The sequence below is a fragment of the Lutra lutra genome, chromosome 18 (genome assembly GCF_902655055.1).
Source record: "Lutra lutra chromosome 18, mLutLut1.2, whole genome shotgun sequence".
Lineage (NCBI taxonomy): Eukaryota > Metazoa > Chordata > Mammalia > Carnivora > Mustelidae > Lutra > Lutra lutra.
In genome coordinates this window covers 28,906,523-28,927,591 of record NC_062295.1, presented here as the reverse complement: position 1 = coordinate 28,927,591, position 21,069 = coordinate 28,906,523, and the positions used below count along the sequence as shown (strand labels likewise).

The 21,069-nt window shown below is 42.4% G+C and overlaps 1 long non-coding RNA gene across 1 annotated transcript; it reads right to left on the bottom strand.

Annotated features, from left to right (window-relative positions):
- Positions 1-3,208: 3,208 nt before the first annotated feature.
- On the bottom strand, positions 3,209-20,486 carry LOC125090901 (uncharacterized). The gene is made up of 4 exons (XR_007124515.1): positions 20,371-20,486; positions 8,262-8,358; positions 5,945-6,066; positions 3,209-3,334 (listed from the first exon to the last, which is right to left on the bottom strand). It is a non-coding gene; the product is annotated as an uncharacterized LOC125090901 (long non-coding RNA).
- Between the last annotated feature and the right edge of the window lie 583 nt (positions 20,487-21,069).

Genomic DNA, 21,069 nt, shown 5'->3' with positions numbered 1-21,069 from the left:
CGAAGAAGAGACAAATAGGGATGTTACTGGCAGGATGCCCGGCCAGAGCACTGATCTTAAAATCGGCAAACCTGGACTCCCCCCACACTGGTTATTTATTGGAGTTGTTTATTCTCCCTAAACATCTGTTTTCTGATCTGAAAAAAGAAAAGGAACATTACTCCATACTTATCACGCACATTGCCGAGAGGCTCAAATGGGAAAATTCACTGTGACAACATCCCCAGAACTCTTAAGTGCCAAGCCAAGGCAGGGACTCCTCACCCTGGAAAAGATTGTGCCTTCCTGTGTAGGACAATGGCAACCTAAGCATTTGGAATCACGCAGAAAAGCTGCCAGCACTACCTTCTGCTCTGTGTCAGCTTTGATATTTTTAATCTTAAGATAGTTTCACATTTAGGGGATTTATAACTGGGTGTTTCGACCTTGTGATCACTTCTACGCATTTCACCAAACCACCCAACACCCTGCTTTGGGCAACCACTGATCTGGTCTCTGGATCTCTGTGTTCTTGGTTTGCTTTTTCTTTTTTAGACTCTACATACAAGTGAGATCAACAGTATTTCTCTCTCTCTGCCTGACCTACTTCACTTAGCCTAATATCCTCAAAGCGGTTATAGATGGCAGGATTTCTTTTTTTTTTTTTTAAGATTTTATTTATTTATTTGACAGAGATCACAAGTAGGCAGAGAGGCAGGCAGAGAGAGAGGAAGAAGCAGGGTCCTAGCTGAGCAGACAGCCCAATGCAGGGCTCAATCCCAGGACCCTGAGATCATGACCTGAGCCAAAGGCAGAGGCTTTCACCCACTGAGCCACCCAGGTGCCCCAGGATTTCTTTTTTTGATGGCTGACTATTATTCCAACATACGTACACACACACAGGTTGAAGCAACATATACCACATTTTCTTCATCTGTCCAAGGCCACTCAGGTTGTTTCCATCTCTTGGCTAATGTAAATAATGCTTCAGTGAGCATGGGGCATTTTGTTGTTATTGTTATACAGGTATATTATATATACACTGATGCTATCAGAGGGAAAGAATGTAAATACAGCTATAATTCATAATAATTTTGGTAGCAGTAGTTATTACTGAGATGTTCTAATGATGATTTTCTATTTTCCTCATTCTATTTCCTTCTACATTTTTATTCGGAATTCTTCTGCAATGAAGGGTTATTTCTTGTTCTTTCCTCCTTCCTCCTCCCTCCCTCCCTTCCTCTGTCTAGTCATTGACATTAGCATGAACTCTGGGTATTTGTTATACTTTGAGTTTTGATTCAATAGCCTCTGTGGCTCCTGGGAGCTCCTTCAGCACAGCTGGCTCTCTGTTTCTTTCTGTGTGGTTGGTTGGTTATTTGGTTGGTTGGACTGATCTTGCATTTTGCCTGCTTTGTCCCTATAATCAATCATTTCCCCACATCCTCTACATTTTATCAAGGAGCACTCAAATACCAAAAACCCATTGCCAAAAATAGAAAGCAAGGGGCACCTGGGTGGCTCAGTGGGTTAAAGCCTCTGCCTTTGGCTCAGGTCATGATCCCAGGGTCCTGGGATCGAGCCCCGCATCAGGTTCTCTGCTCAATGGGGAGCCTGCTTCCCTCCCCCACCTGCCTGCCTCTCTGCCTACTTGTGATCTCTATCTGTCAAATAAATAAATAAAATCTTAAAAAAAAAATAGAAAGTAATATATGTTGTGAAAGATCAAATGTGGGTTTAATTTATTCCTGAGATTTCTACCTGGTTCCCTCACCATCCCCACCTTCTCGTATACAAAGGACCATGGAGTCTTGTTTAAAAGCCATTACTGGACACAGCCTGTGGCAGGTCCATAATCCACCAATACAAGTGTCATCTAAATGCACTTCCTGCCCTTAAGGACTTCTCAGTCCATCAGGGGAGACGGTTTTAGTACCTGTGCTACATTAAATGGTTTCCACTACCCAGTATTGAAAAGAATGTCAAGCATTTATACTTAATTCTACTTGGCCCATTTGGAAGACGAACTTTTTAGATTCTGCACTCCAAGACAGTGACTTGGCACACATGCTAGGCTAAATAAAGATGTCCTCCAAAGATGTCCGTGGCCCAATCCTGGAAAATCCGTAAGTATGTTACCTCACATAGTAAAGGGGACTTTGTAGATGTCATTAAGGGTCTTGAGATGGGGAGAGAACTCTGGATTAACTTGGTGGGCCCAATGGAAGAATGTAAGTCCTTGTAGAGGAAAGCAGGAGGGTCAGAGTGAGAGGAGAGGTCATGATGAACACAGTGCTGGGTGGCCACTGGCCAAGGAATGTGGGAAGCTTTTAGAAGCTGAGCGAGGCAAAGAAACGGATTCCCTTCTAAAGTCTGCAGAAGGAACCAGCCCTGCTGACCTATTTTAACTTTCTGGCCTCCAGAACTGGAAGAGAATAAATCTGTATTAAGATGCTTGAGGATAATCTATGAGAATTTGTTACAGCAGCTGATAGGAAACTGATTCTGCCCATAAGCCCTATGACTGCCAATGGCCACAATGTTTTGGTCACCTGTTTTTGCCATGAATCATCAGAGGGTTTGGAATTATGATTTCATGTGACAGGAAGACAACTGCCTTGATGAGAGCATGAGGAAACCAGCTCCACCCTCCATGGCGTCCAAGGGGAAGGAACCCAGATATCTCAACTTGTAGTGGGGGCATAACTAGAATATCTAAGTGTTTTTGAAAACAGGAAGTCTGTGCTGCCCATGCCATTTCATTCCTAGTGCCTTGTCCTCCCGCAGCATGTACAAAGAGAAACTTTCAATTGAACACCAGACAAGAGCAGGAGGTGAGACATCTATTCTATTCTTTTCCCCCACCGCCATGCCTTCCTCATTTAACCCTTCACAGAGCAAAGACTAAAGCCCTGCGTGTGGCTAAGCCAACCAAGGAAGGATTTAGAGGGTCTCTAGATTTTCACTCGGTCTCCTAACAGCCAGGGAGGGAAAAGGAAAAGGACCATTCCATAAGCCTTCCCAAGTCCAGACTTGCCTCATCAGATGTCTGCTGTCTCTGAGCTCTGTGTTTGCATTTGCCTTAAGATCTGTTTGTATATATTGATACATACATGAATTCCCAAACCCCATCACCAAATGTATACCGTGAGCAAATAAAAGTAGACAGATCCAGGAGGGTGCAGGCAAGAAATTCTGCAGAGAATGGAACCAGCTTACCTTCATTTCTGCCTTCGTGTTACAGGATTTTTTTTTCTGCCTTTAAAAAGACCAGGGGCTCTTTGCTGTTAAGGATCAGATCATTGGTTTGATGTGGTTCAACAACGCTCATGTCATCCAGGCTGATACCCTTTGCCTGTTTCAAAGACAAAGAGAGTCGCTCTAATTCCCATTCGTGCACAGAGAGATCAACTATGAATACTTCCTGAGGAAAAGAGAATCAAATAGGGAGCCCAGAGATGCTTCTGAGCTCCAATGATATTCCATTTTCGGGTTGGGTTCTACTCCTTAAAATGATAGAAAATTGTGGAGTGTTTCTAATCTTGGCTGCTTGGATTGAATCCATCGTTCCAGAATTGTGGTCAAGTGGTCTTGCCTGAAGCAGGGCTTTTGAAATTGGGAGTTAGCTGGTTCCTTTGGTTGGAGACTTGGCCAACTGGAAAATGTTTTATTTCACCAAAAACAATGTCACCAAGTCCCATCAGAAGCTGAACAGATCAGTTTTGAGTTTGACGGATTTCTTTCTATTTCTTTTCAGATTTCCTTGCAGACAAGGGGGGGAAGGAGCATTGGTTAAACGTCTAAGGTGTACCATGCAGCCTGTTGGTATACTACATATTTATCTCACAAGTGTAAGACAGACCTACTCTTCTTCCTTTTCGATGTAAGAAAACAGAGATGCGGGTTTTTTTTTATTTTGTTTTGTTTTGTTTTGTTTTAAATAGACTTGCTATTCTCCAGGATCACCAAGATCTAAGTCCAGGCATGACTAAGAAGGAATGAAAACATCATGGTAGTTTGGGACTGGATTAGAATGTTTGCACAATCTTCTACTAGATCTAGGGCTTGAGAAGCTTCTTTACAAAATGGAAATAACAGTAGCTATCTTGTGAGGTCACTGTATGGTGCGTGTTTGTTTTTCCTTTTGGTGGGGGAGGGGCAGAGGGAGAGAGATAATCTCATTATAGAGTCTGATGTGGGGCTCATTTTCACAATCCTGAGATCACATCCTAATAGAAATCAAGAGTTGGATGCTCGGTGCGCTTGGGTGGCTCAGTTGGTTGGTGTCTGCCTTTGGCTCAGATCATGATCCCAGGGTCCTGGGTTCAAGCCCCACATTGGGCTCCCTGCTCAATGGAGAGCCTGCTTCTCCCTCTCCTCCCTACTCATGCTCTCTGTCCCTATGTCTATCTTTCTCTCTCTATCTCTCTCAAATAAATAAATAAAATTTAAAAAAACAGTTGGATGCTCAACCAACTGAGCCACCCAGGTGCCCCCATACACACATGGATGTTAAATGCCAGGTCCCTATAGGTATTCCATAAAAGAGAAATAATATTATTCAATCAATAATTGTTGGCCATCTCTTAATGGGCAGGAGCTACATCAAATATTTGTACTGCTGTTTTTGATGTGTTTTCTTACCTCAAACAATACAATGGACACTTCCACTCTAGTTAATATCTGCAAAGACCCTCCCACGTGCAGAGACAGTGTTTTAGGCGCTATGGGAGATTTGAGAGTAACACTGCTAAACAATAAAATGGTCATGGGCCATCATGATCCTATTATACTGGTACAGCAGACATCCCCTGGAAAGCAACCTACAGATCACTTGGGGAAGCTTCAAAGTAAAGCACAGGTCGTCCTGACGATGCCAACAGACTTTCCAAGGGGTATTCAGCGTGTAGAGCTTTAGAGAATTAATATCCAGATTCTCATCATACATATATATTCTTTGCTAAAACTGCTTTAACTGAGAATTCACCTGCCCTTGAGGTGACATGGAGTCAGTCCTCACTTTCCCTTAAAAAGTCACCTCTCTGGGGCACCTGGGTGGCTCAGATGGTTAAGCATCTGCCTTCCGCTCAGGTTGTGATCTTGGGGGTCCCAGAATTGAGTCTGGCATCTGGCTTCCTGCTCAGCAGGGAGTCTGCTTCCTCCTCCCCCTCTGCTCCTCCCACCACTCATGCTCTTTCTCAAATAAATAAATAGCCTCTTTTTTTTTTAAGTCACGTTTCTTGCTTTGTACAAAAGACAGACAGGCTTCTCACCCATCCCCCTTCCTGCTAAAGTGCATTCCTTTATGCAGGGTGGGGAATCTTCTGGGCTTTTGAACAAAGGGGAATTTAAAATGCTGGTCTTCAGGTTGGAAAAACAGAGCTCTAACAACTACAAGACAAGACCTTTGCAAGTTACGTAGTTTCTGATTTCTCTGCTTTCAATTTGACGATTCAATTACATTGCGAACTGGTAGATCATTATAATTCGTTTTTATGGCATATCAAAATGAGCATTTTGCAGATAACCTTGAATAAATTGTTGTCATTGGTTTTTTATTCCGTTTTTGTTTTTTGTTTTTTTTAATTCCACTCCCACTGACTCATTTAAGGACATGAGTTTTCTCAGCACCAAAAATAAATAAAAATTGAAAGTGGGAATAAAATATATATCGGCTCTTTCCATATAAGGAATAAGTAATATTTATTCATAAATGCATGAACCACATGAAAACTTTCCTTTCTGTCTCATCAAGATTGATTTCTAATCATACGTTTCTGTTTGGTAATGATCACAATATGTTATATATTCTTATTGTCTGGGTACATTGGATATAATAATAATTACACTGTTTGTAGCTCAGTCCACATTTAAAAAAATAAATCTTGGGCCATAAAAAACTAAAAACAATTTCAGTTTATATACAAAGGAAGAGGAGAACAACTTCGGACATCTACGAACTGACCTTGAAGTTGTCGGAGAACTGGTCCGAGAGCTGGCCTGGAGCTCGCAGCCAGACCACGGTGTCCTCCTGGGGGAGATCAGCAACCACAGACATCAACCAGCATCCAAGGGGTGTCGGATGTTCTGTGTTTTGTAACGATGATACAGGGAGACGGAAAAATAAGAACAAGCAAACAAACAAAACACAATTTCAGAATCTTATCTAAGCACAGACAAAACCAAAATGTCTTAGTTGGTTCAGGCTGGATGGCATAAACAGCAAACATCGATTTCTCACAATTCTGGATTCTGGTCAGTTCAAGATCAGGGCACTGGCAAGATCCAGGGTCTGGCAAGGACCCACTTCCTGGTTCAAGATGGCCGTCTTCTCCGTGTCCTCATATGGCTGAAGGGGTAAGAGAGCTCCCTGGGGTCTCTTCATTAAGGGCACAGATCCCATTAAGGAGGGCTCTGCCCTCATGACCTAACCTCCTTCCAGAGACCACCCCCCCTTCCAATATCATCACAGCAAGACTTTTGGGGACACGATCTATAGCACAAAGTTACTACGGAAACTACAAAAGTACCACACCACCCTACCCCAGCTAATATGAGTGACTGTTGCTTCTTTGCCAGTTACTGTTTTAACCATGCTCTTGTCTTCCAGATGAAGTTCCCAGATAAGGAAACTGCCAGATAAGATTTATTAAGACAACCCATCCTAGACTCGGCCCCATTTCCTGCCAGCATTCCATCCACGGTAAAGGTTGCCTCGCTTAGCTCTCCCCAGTTACCTACCCAAGGTCCAAATCCTATAATAAGTCCTTTCTACCATCTTCTTACTGAGATACCCAGTGCTTGCTTCAGCAGGGGGTACATTCTCCCTTGCTACAATGAGCAAGAAGCCCGATGTGTCCAGCTGGAAGTGGGTGCCCCTGTGGTATATGGCTGGAGGGCACTGACAGGATGGGATATGCCACCAAGATCCAGCTGAAGTCCTCACACCCTGGGTGGAAAGCCTGGACCCAGTGCTGTTGTTCCCATCTGAGACCCGCTGTGTCTCTCCCTTTTGGAGATGCGCCCCCCCCCCGCCCCCATCCTCGCCTGAGAGATAAGTTTGTGCTATGTTGAGCTCCAATATTGTGTTAAATATGCCAGCATTGGGTTTATCGTGTTTATTTGATCATATTTACATTATTCCTTGCTGAAATTGTTTTCCAGTCTTCAAACACCTGCTCCTGGCCTGTCTGCTTGTCTAATGGCTTAGAGGGGGTTCTTTGTCTATAACAGGAAACGTCTACGGGGAGAATGTGTTAGTGAGGGTCCAACCAGAGAAACACAGCCAGTAGGAGCCATCTGTGTTAAGAGATTTACTGAAGTGAGTTGGCTTATATGATTGTGAGGGCCTGAGTAGGGAAGTCCAAAAGCCAGAGTGCAGGCCATCAGGGAGGCAGGCTGGAACTTTCCGGAGCCTGCCAAACCTTCTCGCCACAGGCAAGTTTCTTCCTCAGGGGAGCCTCAGCTCTGCTTTCCAGACTTTCCAACCGCTCCAATCAGGCCTATTGAGATTATGTGGAATAATCTCTTTCACTTAAAGCAGCTGATTATGAACTTCAATCGTATCTACAAACGTCTTCACAGCAGTACCTAGTTCAATGTTCAACTGACTGGGGAACTGGATGGTGGCCTGGCCAGAGTGACACGTGATGTTGACCGTCGCAGCAGAAGTTAGGAAGTGGGCTGATAAATCGGTGGGTTCAGGGACTGGGTAAAAAGCTGGGTTCAGGGGCTGAGGGATGTCCCCTGAGACACGGCATCTTCCATAGACCGACTTGGACTTGGATCACCATTTTAGAACCGTATAAGGACATTCCCTCAGTCCTGTCTTGGTGTTTCTGAGAACTTTGTTTATTTTTGTCTGCCTAGAATCAGGAGTTTTGTCTGCTCCCTGATGATGGCTGGGTGATGACTGCCTTTGGCCAGGACCCAGAGCCATGAAATTATACAAACACCCATGGATGGATCCCAGCAGCTCCGAGGCACTCCTCCACCTACACTGTGCCCCTCCCCCACAGACACTGCACCCCTCCCCCATCTACACTGTGCCTCTCCTCCATCTACACCATGTCTCTCCCCCATCTACACTGTGCTTCTCCCCCGTCTACACTGTGTCTCCCCCATTTATATTGTGTGTCTCCTCCATCTACACCATATCTCTCCCCCATCTATATGGGCCTCTCCCCCATCTACACTGTGTCTCCTCCATTTACACTGTGTGTCACCCAGGCCAAACCCACTTCCTCTTGTCTCCTCACTGTCATGCTAACTTGCGTGCTTACCTCATTCACTGCACCATTTCACCGGGAACCACTCAAAATCGCAGTCGCCATGATGGGAAGCTTTTGAAAGGCGCGCGAGTATTCATTTGAAAGGTACCTTCGAACAAAGAGCAAATAAATCCTCAAGAGGAGGTCACTTGTCTTGTTTCTTCACCAGAGAGAACATCTCGTTTAACCCAGAACTCATGCCTCCTCCCTTTCAGTACTTGGGGATTAGTGACTGCTGAACTTTTAATTATTTGGGCTGACAAAACTGTCCAATGCACAGAAGTTCTACTGAGCCAAGTTGCATGCCACTCTCTTTGAACAAATATGTCAAAATCCTCATCTACATCTAGACTTACTGTCTTCTTACTGGAGGGAAGATACAATCAGCATCTTGTAGTGATAATTTTGTATTTGCCTGGAGTTGGCTGCCTTTTCTCTGTCTTTCTTTTTCTCTCTGTCTCTGTTCCTCTGTATCTCTGTCTCCCTGCCTGTTTCTTTCTCTGTCTCTGTCTCTCTTTCTCTTTTTTTCTCTCTCTCAGGAAAAAAGAGGTTAAAATTTTTAAACAAAAAAACGTTCAGTTGCTGTGTCAGCACTCCGGGAATATCTATCCCAGATAAACACTCAACAACATCTTAAAAGAAAAAACGTTATTACGCAGTGTTTTTCTTTGTGGACCCCCCAAAGTGTATTTATATAACAGCCTTTGCTATTTTGGCTATGAGGCTGGAAAAAAATGGCTTTAGCTTTAGGATAAAACAGGAGTTTGGAGCATGATCCAGTCCTTAAAAATTAGTTGACCCTATAAAAATACTTACAACACAACATTTTACTTGTGTCAGTACAGAATTAAATAGATCATATTTCAACTTTCTAAGCTGCCTGTGTTGGTTTTATGAGTTTGTTAGGTTACTGCTGGCTCCATAGCTTATTTAAAATTAAGCATTTACACACATCAAATGACGTTCATGAAAATAAACTGATGATAATGGATATGTCTTCAGAGTATTTAATTGTATGCACCTTTCACAATACTACAAATTGTAAGGATTTAGCGTATTAGCTAAATTGTATTTTTTAGGACCATAACGAGTTTTAGGACATTAGACAAAACTTTAAATTAATTAATAAACAATTTTTGGATGCCCGGATAGTTTTTAATTAAGGAACAACTATGAAACATTGGTCATCAAACATAATTTATCCTGATTTCTTGAAACAGCGATAGGTTAACAAATTGTTTTTGTCACAATTGTAGTGATTGTGACAATTTTATGCTTATTGTTTCTGGATGGTTTTATATGTTAACAATTTTTATTCATTTATTGTTTTGCTATCAAAATTATTAAAATGATATGATACTTTTTTTTAAAGGGCACAAACAGCTCTTGATTTTCTATAATCTAGTTTTCTCTTGTCTGGAGAAAAGCAACCTCTTTGGGGAAGTATTCACACCTTTTTCAAATCTTCTAGAGTCTTTTTTTGGATATCTCTGTTTAATTCTATGTTTTGGTGCATCCTACTTTAAAAAAAAAACAACTAAAAATTGCCAAGAGATTCTGCAATACGGAGCTGAATTTACCATTGACATTTGGGCTTCTCACAGAGATTAAATCAGTTGAGATGCCTAAGTTAATTCCCCTTAGCAAAACCTACTAACTCACAAATGACAGAAGAGCAAATATATATATATACCATAAGAGGCAAATGGTCTGGGTTAATCCATGGCTTAAATGATTTAAAAATAACAAGGATTTCTGGAGCACAGCAGGAACCCCTAGGAAATGGACAGAGAATTGATTCCCTCCTGTTGTGATAAATGATACTTATATTCCCAATACAGCCTGTGCCCCATTGGGACTCTACTTCCGAAGTGATTATCAGGCTCATAGCTGCCTGTTTTCCTCTAACTACCTGTGTGCTTGGGTGTGATTCCTCAAGAATATGAGCTGTTGAAGACCAGCCCTCTCAGGAACTTCCAGCATGAAGCCAGCATGGGATATTCCAAGAGGGGAAAACTGATGCCCTCACCCCTGCAAATTCTGCTGACTTCAGTCTCCACGGTGACCTGAAACTTGTCATGGACCCCAGCAGATGTCACAAATAATGCACTGTCTACCCTGGACACCTAGTAAATGCGTCTCAATTCATTAGCCAGAGTCACCGTGAAAGATCGGGTAATGCTTGATTTCCTCCAAGCTTGAGGTCTCTAAGTAAACACTACAGGGCAAGTTTCAAGACAAGGCGAGAAGAAACCACCTGGGGCTCTAAAACAGGCCCTGCTGGATTCTGGGATATGTTTTCCTTGCCTGGGGTTTATAGTCTAGACCTCTTGCTTGGAGACCTACGAGGACTAATAATCATGTGGTTTCTGGTAATTGGCTGTGTTACAGTTGGCTGACGTATCCAGTCCAGAGTCTTAAAGTCTCCTGGGCAGCCACTGTCCCATCAGATGGTTCAACAACTCATTTTACAATGGAGAAGACGGATAGACCCTAGTCTATCTACTGGCGAGGTGCAGGAGACACCTTCTTGATGACAGGCAGCAAAATCTCTCATCATGAATGAATATCCTGTGGTCTGGCTTCATCTGTCCTTGCCTAAAAGAAGGGGCCCAGAAAGTGAAAAGCATTCCCTGATTCACAGGCAAACTGTGGTTATTAGGCACTGACAGGTGCTCACAGCTAGACATGCTGTTCTCCTGTTGGATATGAACAGTTTCACCAAGCATCAACATCAGACAAAGTTAGGGGTGATCATGGCTAAGTAAAACAATAACCAAGATCAGCTCATGATTTCATTGAAGCAAAGGGAAAAAGTCACTGTGCGAACTAGAGAAATGCAAACCCATCCCCTCCCATCCCCTCCCAGCTAATAGGAGTGACTTACCATTATAAGCCTTCACCTTACTCACCCCCATCCATATAACATTAAGATAAAACCCATCATGGAATTGTCCCTGCTTCCTGAAAGCATCCAATCCAGAGCGAAGCCAAGCTCCCATGAATTCCCCCCCCCCCAATGACTTAAAGTCCAAATAATATAATAAATCCTTTCTAGAAGCCTCATACTCAGATGCCCAGTGGTTCCCCATGGTGTGCACTCTCCCTTGTCTCAGCGAATGAGAAACCTGATTTGTTCAATGCCAGGTGCATTCTGGTTGGCCTTTGTCTAGAGGGCATGTAAAGTACAAATTTTTGTTGCAGAAAAAGATAATAAGAGAATTAATAGCTTCTGTATACCAAAGGAAACAGTTGACAAAACAAAGAGGCAATCCACAGAATGGGAGAAGATATTTGCAAATGACACTACAGATAAAGGGCTAGTTTCCAAGATCTAGAGAGGACTTCTCAAAATCAACACCCAAAAAACATATAATCAAGTCAAAAAATGGGCAAAAGACATGTGTTTACTTACCCAAAGAAGACATATCAATGGCTAACAGACACATGAAAAATGTTCAACATCATTAGCCATCAGGGAAATTTAAATCAAAACCACATTGAGATACTGCCTTACACCAGTTAGAATGGCCAAAATTGACAAGAAAAGAAACAACAAATGTTGGAGAGGTTTTGGAGAAAAGGAAACCCTCTTACACTGTTGGTGGGAACGCAAGCTGGTATAGTCCCTTTGGAAAACAGTGAGGATGTTCCTCAAAAAGTTAAAAATAGAGCTACCTTATGATCCAGCAATTACACTACTGGGTATTTACCCTAAAGATACAGGTCTAGTGAAAAGAAGGAGTACATGCACCCCCAATGTAATAGCAGCAATGTCCACAATAGCCAAACTGTGGAAGGAGTTGAGATGCCCTTCAACAAACAAATGGATAAAGAAGATGTGGTCCATATATACGATGGAATATTACTCAGCCATCAGAAAGGATGAATACTCAACTTTTGAATCAACATGGATGGGATTGGAGGAGATTATGCTGAGTGAAATAAGTCAATGAGAGAAAGACAATTATCTTAAGGTCTCACTTATTTGTGGAACATAAGGAATAGCATGGGGGACATTAGGAGAAGGAAGAGAAACATGAAGGAAAATCAGAGTGGGAGATGAACCTTGAGAGACTATGGACTCCAGGAAAGAAACTGAGGGTTTCAGAGGGGAGGTCGATGGAGGGATGGGTGAGCCTGGTGACAGGTACTAAGGAGGACACATATTGCATGGAGCACTGGTGTTATAAGCAAACAATGAATCATGGAACACTATATAAAAAACTAATGAAGTACTATATGGTGACAAACACAACATAACCTTAAAAATAATAATAATAATAAAGGCACACACAAAAAATAAGAGACCTAATAAAAGTCTTTCAAGCTCAAACTATTCAGATAAAATCCAGTGTGTGGGATCAAGAACAGAATGGAAATACAGGCTCAGTAAAGGAAACCCTCAATGTTCTTACCACAAAAGGAAAGCTTATTTGTGCATTTTAAAAAATGGATGATGTTTTGTACCACAGTGTTATGATGTGTAGATGTCCTTGGATGCTTTTAAAAGAAGGTAGTCATTAGGGTGGATGGGTGGCTCAGTCATTAAACATCTACCTTCAGCTCAGGTCATGATCCCAGGGTCCTGGATTGGAGCCCAGCATTGAGCTTCCTGCTCAGCAGGGAGTCTATTCTCTTTCTCCCTCTGCTTCTCTCTCTCCTTCTCAAATAAATAAAATTTAAAAATAATTTTTAAAGGTAGTCATTTTTTACATTTTTTATTTTAAAAAAATTTTTAAGTAAGCTCCACGCCCAGTGTGGGGCTTGAACCCACAACCTTGAGATCAAGAGTCGTATGCTCTACCTACTAAGCCAACTAGATGCCCTATAATTATTTTATTTTTTCAATGACAATGTTTATAGTTCAATGGTAATTATATCTTTTGCAATTACGTACACTCATGATGAAAATATTTAGATTTTAATTTAAACATGTATACATTGATTGATTTGCAAATGTTGAACCACATTTGCATCCCAGGGATAAATCCTACCTGGTCATGGTGGATAATCTTTTTTAATGTACTCTTGGATCCTATTCACTAGGATCTTGTTGAAAATCTTGGCATCCATATTCATCAGGGACATTGGCCTGAAATTCTCCTTTTTGGTGGGGTCTTTGCCTGGTTTGGGGATCAGGGTAATGCTGGCTTCATAGAAGTTTTCCTTTTGTTTCTATTTTTTGAAAACAGCTTCAGGAGAATAGGTATGATTTCTTCTTTGAATGTTTATTAGAATTCTCCAGGGAATCCATCAGGTCCTGGACTCTTGTTTTTTGGGGAGGTTTTTGATCACTGCTTCGATCTCGTTACTCGATATTGGCCTATTCAGGTTGTCAATTTCTTCCTGATTCAGTTTTGGAAGTTTATAGGTTTCCAGGAATGCATCCATTTCTTCTACGTTGCTTAACTTACTGGCATATAACTGTTGATACTAATTTCTGATGACTGTTTCTATTTCCTTGGTGTTAGTCATTATCTCTCCCCTTTCATTCATAATTTTATTAATTTGGGTCCCCTCTCTCTTCTTTTTGGATTAGTTTGACCAGTGGCTTATCAATCTTATTGATTCTTTCAAAAAACCAGCTTCTAGTTTTGTTGATGTGTTCTACTGTGTCTCTAGTTTCTATCTCATTGATCTCTGCTCTAATCTTATTTTCCTTCTTATGTGTGGGGTTGGCTTAATTTGTGGTTGATTTTCCAGTTCTTTAAGGTGTAAAGAGAGCCTGTGTATTTGGGATTTTTCAAACTTTTTGAGTGAGACTTGGATGGCTATGTATTTCCCCCTTAGGACCGGCTTTGCCATATCCCACAGGTTTTGGACCAATGTGTCTTCATTCTCATTGGTTTCCATGAATTGTTTAAGTTCTTCCTTGATTTCCTGGTTGATCCAAACATTCTTAAGCAGGGTGGTCTTTACCTTCCAAGTGTTTGAATTCCTTCTAAACTTTTTCTTGTGGTTGAGTTCCAGTTTCAAAGCATTGTGGTCTGAGAATATACAGGGAATAATCTCAATCTTTTGGTATCCGTTGAGCAGTGATTTGTGGCACAGTATGTGGTCTATTCTGGATAAAGTTCCATGTGTGCTTGAGAAGAATGAGTATTCTGTTGTTTTAGGGTGGAATGTTTTGTTTATATCTATTAGGTCCATCTGGTCCAATGTGTCATTCAAAGCTCTTGTTTCTTTATTGATTTTCTGCTTGGATGATCTATTACTGAGAGTGGCATTGTTAAGATCCCCTACAATTAATGTATTCATATCAATATGACTCTGATTAACAGTTGGCTTATGTAGTTGGCTGCTCCCATGCTGGGGGCAAAAATATTTACAATTGCTAGATATTCTTGGTGGATAGACCCTTTAAGGATAATGTAGTGTTTTTCTGTATCTCTGGCTACAGTCTTTAGCTTAAAATCTAAGTTATCTGATATGAGAATTGCTACCCCACTTTTCTTTTGAGGCCCGTTGTCATGAAAGATGCTTCTCCATCCCCTCACTTTCAGTCTGAATGTATCTTTAGGTTCCAAATGGGTCTCTTATAGATAGCATATGGACGGGTCCTGTCATTTTATCCAATCTGCAACCCTGTGCCATTTTATGGGAGCATTTAGGCCATCCATGTTAAGACTGATTATTGAAAGGTACGTTTTTATTGACATCATAAAAATGCATCTTTCAATAATCACTCTCAATGTGAATGGCATCAAAGTACAGGAATAGAGGGAACATTCCTCAACTTCATAAAATCTATCTATGAAAAACCCACAGCAAATGTCATTCTCAATGGGGAAAAGCTGACAGCCTTCCCTTTGAGATCAGGAACACGACAAGGATATCCACTATTGCCACTGTTGTTCAACACAGTACTAGAAGTCCTAGCGACAGCAATCAGACAACAAAAGGAAATAAAAGGCATTCAAATTGGCAAAGAAGAAGTCAAACTCTCTTTCTTCACAGATGACATGATACTTTATGTGGAAAACCCAAAAGACTCCACCCCCAAACTACTAGAACGCAATTCAGTAATGTGGCAGGATACAAAATCAATGCACAGAAATCAGTTGCTTTCTTATACACTAACAATGAAAACATAGAAAGGGAAATTAGAGAATCAATTCCATTTACTATAGCACCAAGAACCATAAGATGTCTGGGAATAAACCTAACCAAAGAGGTAAAGGATCTGTACTCAAGGAACTACAGAACACTCATGAAAGAAACTGAAGAAGACACAAAAAGATGGAAGGCCATTCCATGCTCTTGGATTGGAAGAATAAACATTGTTAAAATGTCTATACTGCCTAGAGCAATCTATAACTTCAATGCCATCCTGATCAAAATTCCACCAGCATTTTTCAAAGAGCTGTAAGAAACAATCCTAAAATTTGTATGGAACCAGAAGAGACCCCTGAATTGCTAAGGAAATGTTGAAAAAGAAAAACAAAACTGGGGGCATCATGTTGCCTGATTTCAAGCTTTGCTACAAAGCTGTGATCACCAAGACAGTATGGTACTGGCACAAAAACAGACACTTAGACCAGTGGAACAGAGTAGAGAGCCCAGATATGGACCCTCAACTCTATGGTCAAATAATCTTCGACAGAGCAAGAAAAAATATACAGTGGAAAAAAGACCGTCTCTTCAATAAATGGTGCTGGCAAAATTGGTCAGCTATGTGTAGAAGAATGAAACTTGACCATTCTCTTACACTATACACAAAGATAAACTCAAAATGGATAAAAGACCTCCAACATACAGCAGGAATCTATCAAAATCCTAGAGGAGAACATAGGCAGTAACCTCTTCAACATTGGCCACAGCAACTTCTTTCAAGACATGTCCCCAAAAGCAAAGGAAATATGTATACAAGAAGATAAAGAAACAGCCTATTCACAAGAAGTTAGTAGGACATGTCATACTTGAAAAAAAGTTGAGGAAGAAAGTTAAAGTATTCCCATAGTGACTGATCCTAACTGGATCTCACTGGGAATATTTTCAAATCCATATTCATTCCAATTGGTCTTTCTGAAGTTCGTGGAATTAAGACCCCAAGGGACTGTCCATACCCGCTGGCCTGACTGCTAGAAAGTCTCCTGTCTCTTGCTTTGGTCCCACAAGCTCTTTCCTCCCTGATGACCATGAAAAACTCCTTGTGTGTCACAAAAAAAGCCTGGAATTTTAATGTATTCAGAAATGGGGTATGGTGTAACCCCCAGACAGTGTCTGCTGAGCCTCTCTCTCCTTCCTTCCTACAAAAGACTTTTATTTTATTTTAGATTTTATTTATTTATTTGAAAGTGAGCAAGAGAGAAGAGAATGAGTAGGGGGTTGGAGGGGGGACTGGCAGAGGGAGAAGGAGAACCAGGGTCCCTGCTGAGCAGGAAGCCCAGTGCAGGGCTTCATCCCAGAGCCCTGAGATCATGACCTGAGCCAAAGGCAGACCCGCAACCAACTGAGCCAACGAGGTACTCCCTACAAAAGACTTTTAAAACATAAAATCTCATTTTAAAACTGAAGTCTGGGTGAAAGAGACATCACAGTTTTTCCAAAATTGTCTTGGGGGAGTCATAAACAGAAAGGTTTAAAGACCCCGCTCTAGTCTGTAAGCTGTTTTATTGGCCACTGTGGGCCCCAGCAGCACAGTGCCTGACAGGTAAGAGGCCCTCTGCAGGCACTTGGTGTTGGGCTGAATGGATGCATTCATGAATGATTAGCATGGGGGCTACAGTAGATGCTGTGCTTGGCTGGGGAAGGGATCAAAGAGGAGACACAAGGGGAGTGACTGGGGCCAGGGTGCGGAGTGATGTCGATCTGTAGAGACACAAGAGAGATGCAGAAAAGGATGTGTATAGCAAGAGAGAGTATTTTCCTTTTCCCACCAAATAAAATTAGGGGGGTACTTTATTGGCTAGGGGACCCCTTGAAACAGTTGACAGGATTCATTCTTTCTGAACTCTCTCCCCTCCTTGAACCTTCTCTCTTTAATATAGTCAAAACAAGGCTTTTTTGGGGAGTGCCTGGGTGTCTCAGTGGGTTGCACTTCTGCCTTCGGCTCAGGTCATGATCTCAGGGTCATGGGATCGAGCCCCATATTGGGCTCCCTGCTCAGCGGGGAGACTGCTTCCCCCACTCTCTGCCTACTTGTGATCTTTCTCTTTCTCTGTCAAATATATAAATAAATAAAATCTTTAAAAAAAAAAAAAAAGACTTTTGTTCCCCACCCCACCCCTTGTCTCTGTCACTGGAACAGCTCTTGTGTGGGATATTCGTGGTCTCCTCATTGCTGGGTTCATGGTCAGTGATCATTTCCTTTCTCACTTGACCTATCAGCAGCCTCTGACATGAATCTTTACTCTTTCCTTCTTGCTTCTGGAACATTCTCTCATGAATCTTCTTCTACACGCTTTAGCTTCAATTTCTAAGTGGCTTATGCTTCTTGCTCTTCACTTTCTCCTTCTGTAGATGTCAAATGTCAGGGTTCTTACCAAATACTGGCTTTCTTTCTCCACATATGATCATTGCCTTGGTGATCTCTTCTGTTCTTGGGGCTGAACATACCTTCAAACATAGCCAACTCCTAAATTCCTATCTCCGGCCCAGACAGCTCTGAATTCCAGATTTATGTCCATCTGTCTCCTTAACATCCCTACGTCAGAACCCAGTTGAATCCATCATAAACACTTATGTCAGAAACACAACTCCTGGTTTCTTTCTTTCCTTCATCCCTTGGCTCTGTTTCCCCAGTCTACTCCAGTTAATTAAATATCAACTCCATCCTTATAATTGCTCAGGCCAACAGTCTTGAAGTCATCACTGAGGCTTCCCTTTCCCTTTACTCCCCGCATTGAATCCTCCCTCAAATCCTTTGGCTCTATCTTCATAATATATTCAAAATCCAAACATTCTTCTGTTCCCTTCTACTGGTACCATCTTGTTCCGAGCCACCTTCCCCCTCAGTCTGCATTATTGGAAAAGCCCCTCCAATGTGCCTCCCTGCTTCTGCCTTTATGCTTCAGATTATTGAAGAAGAACTAAGGCTAGCTGCTGGTTCCAATAATCCCCAAACTCTCCACAGCTGAACACAAACACATTTTATTTCTCACTTAAATCTCAGTCTCACGAAAATAATACAGCACTCTTCAAAGCACCAATTTAGAGACCTGGTTGTTTCCACCTGGTGGCTCTATTTTATGACTCCAAGCTCTCCCTGGAATCCTATAATAGGCAGGTAGAGATAAGTTAGAGAAGAGAGCAGAGGGGACCCACCAATTATTGAACCATCTGGGCCTTGGAACAACATACTTCCTTCTGCTCATATTCTGTTGGCCAAAATGAGTCACATGACCAATACAATCACAAGGAAGTCTAGGAGAGGCGGATGTGCCCAGAGGTTGTTGGTGGGCACTCGTGGTTCCTTCTGGGCCCTATTACAATGTAGTTCCCACGCAAGCACTGGAGACGATGCCTGTCACATTCTCCAAAACTCGAAAATGTTCTGACACACAGGGAGAGATCACTTTTCACCCAGCCTTTACCCCATTCACTCGGTTGCCCTTCAGCTCTGTAACTCTTGAATTAAATCTATCTTCTGGGGTGCCTGGGTGGTTCAGTCATTACGCATCTGCCTTCAACTCAGGTCATTATCCCCAGGGTCCTGGGATCGAGTCCCACATTGGGCTCCCTCCTTGGCGCGAAGCCTGCTTCTCCCTCTCCCGCTCTCCCTGCTTGTGTTCCCTCTCTCGCTGTCTCTCTGTCAAATAAATAAATAAAATCTTTTAAAAAAATCTATCTTCTGTCCTAATGATGTTCTCTGGGGAAGACTGTTGGTTTTGCTTCACCATCTCCTTTCTCCTTTCTATGGCAACAGCATCGTAACATTCCTTTAGGGCACCATCCCCTCCAGTATATATGCAAAAGGAAGCAAAGTCCAAGGACCCCATGACACCAGATAGTGTATCAGTCTCTGGAAAATCCATATGGGACACTACTGTTGGCCACAGTGAAGTGGGCATCAATAGTGTTTGACAGTTTGGCATTCATATCCCTGTATTTCCCAGCAACAGTTCCTGGTGGAAACATACTCTCTCATTGTCTTAGTCCCTTTGGCTAAAGGCTGCTATGACAAAACGCCACAGACTGGGTGGCGTAGAAACAATGGAGATTTATTTCTCACAGTTCTGGAGGCTGGGAAGTCCAAGATCGAGGTGCTGGCAGATTCCATGTCTGGTGAGGACCTACTTCCTGGTCTATAGATGGCCATCTTGTCACTGCTATCCTCCCTTGCATGGTGGAAGGGAGCTCTCTGAGGCCCCTTTTATAAGGACACTCATCCCATTCATAAGATAATTCCTGAGACTAATCGCTTCCCAAAGACCAGACCTCTGGGCCATCACAATGTGTTGGTATGTTTCAATACATGAATTTGGGGGAGACACAATCGTTCACTTTATAACATCTGTTACTTAGCCACATGAATTAGCTGGACCCGATTCCAACCCCAGGCTCTAAGACTGGGCCCGAGAGCCAAACAGAACTTTTTTCATTCATTCAATAACTATCACTGAGCATCTACTATGCGCCAGGCATGGCCCTAAGTTCTGGAGAGTTGACAAAACCATCAGAGACAAAACCCCAGCTCATGGGTAGACCCAGGCAGCGTTCCATGTGGAATGACCTCCCCTAAATGAGGTCAACACACGGGAAGGTGCAGCTGAGATTTTCAGGGAGGCAAATACATTTGAGCACCCGATCCCAGCAAGTATAAAGCCAGATCTGCCTCCAGACTTTCCTACACCGGGAGCCATAAATGCCTTTTTACTCAAATCATTTTGCATTGGTTTTTTTGTCCCTTTCAGCAGAAAGGAGTCATGCTCACTAGCCATTAGGGATGATGTGGAATTACATGATGTAATGTCTATCAAGCAGGCCCCCGATGCTGGCGGCCGGGACAGCGCTTCTCTGCCCATCAGCACAAACACGCGGAAATTAAGTGAAAAATATCCTCCCTAGGTACAATCAGGAGGAAGCGAGACGAGCACCTTCCGCGAATTTTAACGAAAGACCTCCACATTCTGCCAGCCCCGCCATGTTCCAGGATGCTGAGGGAGACCTTCCTTACCTTCAGCACAGAACAAAGAACGTGGGGTCTGAATTCCACAAAAGAGGGATGGCCTCTTTGCTTTCAGACACTGCCAAGAAGGTGATACTGCAGAGCAACCCCGAGGTCCAGGTCGGCAACACCCGTGGAAACAGGAGTAGGGTGCTTTAAAATACTTTGCCTTGCATATTAATTTGTAACCCGAAGGTGACAATGGACTCATTGGAGCCAGAAATGAGAAGCAATTAAAAATTTCATCCACACGTTCAATTATTTATCAACCCACCTTTACTTTGGGATTTAAAACATCTGAGGAGGCATCAGCCAAGGAAGGCCCTGCATACAGAAACTTACAGGGACCGTGGCTGTGCTTACAATGCTCTTGCTAATGTTAATTGATAAGCCAGTCCTTAAATCTTAACTCAAGTACTCAGTTGATTGAAATATGTACCGGATGGCTCAGTCGGTTAAGCATCTGCCTTTGGCGCACGTCATGATCCCAGGGTTCTGGGATCGAGACCCACGTCAGGCTCCCTGCTCAGTGGGGAGCCTGCTTCTCCCTCTACCTTTCCCCCTTGCTCATTGATCTCTCGTTCTCACTGTCAACGAAGTAAATAAAATCTTCAAAAAAAATAAAATAAAATACATTCCGCTTTCACAAACATTGATATTATTTCTCAGAATCACTCTCAGCAAATGCACGTCTGTTTGTCAACTGCT